We start from the raw sequence: 4056 nt of genomic DNA, 5'->3' as shown, positions 1-4056 counted from the left end.
CACATCGTGACAAATTAGGCCCGAAAGCCTGCAGTTGAGAGGAGCTCGAGAGGGTTGGCGCAGCAGCGCTTATAAACCACTCTCGAGCTCTCTCAACTAGAGAGGTGGGACTAAACTTTTGGCCGCGACGCGGGCAACACAGGGCCTTTGGTCCTGGTTGGTGGCACCAACCGGGACTAAAGGGGTGCATTGGTACCGGTTCGTGGCACCAACCGGGACCAATGCCCTCCTTTAGTCCCGGTTGGTGCCACCAACCGGGACCAAAGGCCTCTGCCTCCCGCCCTTTGGGCTGCTGAAAAGAGACGTTTGGTCCCGGTTGGTGGCACCAACCGGGACTAAAGGGGGCATTGGTCCCGGTTGGTGGGACGAATCGGGACCAATGCTCTTGGTATATAAGTAGCACTTAGCAATTTTGCAGAGTTCATCACCACAGTTGCCCCCCGACGACGCCGAGCACATCGACGCCGCCAGGCTGCCCCGACGCCGCCCGCCGTCGCCCGCGCCTGTCGTCGCCGTCACCCTCGCCCTCGCCCGACGCCGTCGCCGCACACCGTCCCTGCCCCGACGCGCACCGCCCCTGCCCCGACACGCACCGCCCCTGCCCCGCCGTGCGCTGCTCCTGCCCCGACGCCGTCGCCCGCTCCCGTCGTCGCCGTCACCCTCGCCCTCGCCCGACGCCGTCGCCGCACACCGTCCCTGCCCCGACGCGCACCGCCCCTGCCCCGACACGCACCGCCCCTGCCCCGACACGCACCGCCCCTGCCCCGACGTGCGCCGCTCCTGCCCCGACGCCGTCGCTGCGCCACTCCCCGTGCCCCTGCTCGCCCCGACGCCGCCCGCCGCGCGCTCCTTCCTCTGTGAGCACCGCGCCTCTGCCGGCCCCGCCACCGCCGTGCTATTTTTTTACTTATACATGCTATTTTTACATGTTTTTAGATTTTCATATATGTATGTATGTATGTATTTTTTTTATATATGTATTTTTGATGTATGTTCATACATGCTATTTTTTTACATGTTTTTAGATTTTCAATTGTAATGATGTTTTAGAAATACATATATGCAGAAGTTAGATTTTTAGAAAAGTTTTATCTATATATGTTCTCTGATTTAGTACATTTTAGGTTAGTTTCATTTTTAGAAAAGTTTTATATATTTAGGAAGAAGGAATAGAAGGAAGAAGAAGGAAGAAGAAAAAGTTTTATATATGCAAAAGTTACATTTTTAGAAAAGTTTTATATATCTAGCTAGGAAAGGAAGAAGAAGAAAAAGAATGAGAGGAAAAAGGAAAATAAGAAGAGGAAGAAAGGAGAAGAAGAGGAGAGGAAGAAGAGGAGAAATAAATAAGAAGAGGAAAAGAGAAGAAAAAGAAGAGGAGAAGAAGAGAAAATAGAATATTTTTCTATTTTCTCTTCTTCTCCTCTTTTTTTTCTTCGATCTTCTCCTCTATTCCATTCTTCTTCTCCACTTTTTATTTCTTCTTCGTCTTCTTTTTTTTATCGGGTATGTCGTTGTCGATATAGCCCCTCCCGATAACTTCAACACGAGGGGGGGGTCGGTATACCCCCTCCCCGATAACATTATTTTCCCATGTATGTATGTCTTTGTATGTCGTCGTTGTCGATATAACCCCCTCTCGACCGTGATAACTTATACCACGGGAGCACCCCCCGGCCCTCTCGCTCGACCAAAACTCTCGAGGACACCCAAACCCTAGAAAAAAACGATGTCGGTCTCCTACCCCCTCCCTCCGCGCCCCTACCCGACAAACTCTCTCGAGGCCACCCAAATTTACCAAGTTAAAAGAGCGTTGTCGTCGAGGCCACCCAAACCCTTGAAGCGTTGTCGAGGCCACCCCAAACCCTTGAAGCGTTGCCGAGGCCACCCCAAACCCTAGAGAAGAAGCGTCGAGGCCACTAATATGATTCCTTATTGTGATTAGCTAGCTAGTTCTACGTTTGCCACTAATATATCCATCTGTCATGTTTGAATAATAATTGCCATGTTGTAAATATTTGCAGAAACTATGGAGCATCCCCGAGACGAAGCAACATAAGCGGTGTTGGGGGACATAATCGCACAAGGAAGTGATGTCGTCTTGTCATTTCTCAACGACACCGATGGTCTGGAAGGACAGGGTGAAGAAGCAGGCTATGATTATGATGGCTCCGGTGACCCAATGCCGGTGCAAGAAGGAGACCGTGATGATGGCTCTGGTGACCGAACCGAGTCCGGCCAGGTATATATATTAGTTAAGCCTATGCTGACTAGCTAATTGATGCATTCATTGTTTTGGTATGTACACATATTAATTAACTCTCGTCTTTCTTCTTTTTTCTAGCCCTCCAGATCGAGCAAAACTTCGGTAAATAGACGAGGCCCGAAGAAAAAGTTGCACTCGGATGAAAGGTTTGATATCACAGCAATCACGCGCGATGGCATGCCGATTGAACCCATCCGGACAAAGGAAGCATTTGCTGCTCAGTGCGGGGTTCTTGTTAGGGACAAGATCCCGATCAGCATCCACCAATGGTTTAAGCCTAAGAAGGAAGACCCTAAGGTGTCTTATGTCTACGATATGCAGAAAGATGATCTTTGGACTGCGCTGAAGGCAAATTTCACCCTACCGCCAGAGGAGGATCCGGAGAAGCCAGTTAAAGAGGAATTGATCAAGTCTCATGCTCTTAAGAAGATGGCAGAACTATTCAGGAGGTGGAAGAATGAGCTGAAAACATCGTTTGTCGACAAAGAAAAGACACCAGAATTCACCGTCCGGTATGAGAAGATCAGAGATCACTGGCCCGCATTTGTGGCCCACAAGACATCGGACAAGAGTAAGAAGATGTCAGCGACAAACAAGAAAAATGCTGCAAAGAAGAAGCATCACCATCGCACGGGGTTAGGTGGCTACCTCAAAGCCCGGCCGTTGTGGGCCAAGGCTGAGAATGACCTGCTTGATAAAGGGGTCGAACCAGAGATATGCGACTGGCCAGACCATTGCCGGACTTGGTTCTTCGGGGTTGGCGGAACCTTGGACCCTGTATCAGGGAAGTGCGTTTGGACGAACGAGCAACTGCGAATACCCGTCACGAGGCTTCAGGAGTATATCGAGGCAGCATAGCAAGGGACGTTCGTTCCAGACAGAGAGAACGACGAGCTCACAATGGCCCTCGGGAATCCTGAGCACCCTAGACGGACACGAGGCATGCCAGGCTCTGTTCCATGGAAGGCTGGGTTTCCGGACGCAGGCGGTTACAAATGCCAGGAGAGGAGGAAGAAAGTGGAGCATACCCAACTGCAGGCGCTACAGCAAGGGTACAAGCGATAGAGGAACGAGAAGCAGATCGCAGCAAACGACCTGCCGAAGCTTCCCCCGAAGCTACCCCGCCATCTCAGCGGAGAAGCAGCGTGGCTTCCACCAAGCAGCTTCAGCTGGAGCCTATCTTCATGGCTCCTGCTAGCTACCCCGTGGATGCTATCACGGAGTCTCAACATTGCCACCTTATGATGCAATGGATGAAATTGAAAGTCAAGGCAGCTGTTGGCTCTGTTTTACCTCCTGAACCTGGCGCAACCTATCACTATCGGCCGATTCCAGAAGGATATGCTAGGGTGATGGTGGATGAAATAACGGACGGATTTGAGGACCTCGAGCTTGACCACCCTACGGGTGAAGGGGAGACTCGGCTGGGTTCTTCTCTGAAGACTCCATGCCTATGGCGGAAGGAGCTCATCAACCTTCCGAACTGGATGCCTCCGCCTCCTCCTCCTCCAGCGAGACAGGGCACTCCGCCTCCTCCTCCACCTCCTCCTCCGGTGAGTGATCAGGGCACTCAGCCTCCTTCTCCGACGCGTGGCGGCACTCCGCCTCCTTCTCCGCCTGCGCCGGCACGCCCGAGCAGCCAGCCTCCTCCTTCTCCGCCTCGTCAGCAAGGGCGGAAGAGACCCGCCGCCGCTCCGGCTGCTCCGGCGCGTCGTAGTCCTTCTCCGCCTCGTAAGAAAGGAAAGAAGACAGCCACAGCCGCTCCGTCTGCTCCGGCGTCTAGTAGTGCAGCC

This window comes from Aegilops tauschii, chromosome 6 (genome assembly GCF_002575655.3).
Source record: "Aegilops tauschii subsp. strangulata cultivar AL8/78 chromosome 6, Aet v6.0, whole genome shotgun sequence".
Classification (NCBI taxonomy): Eukaryota; Viridiplantae; Streptophyta; class Magnoliopsida; order Poales; family Poaceae; genus Aegilops; species Aegilops tauschii.
Note: the sequence above shows the minus strand (reverse complement) of the source record.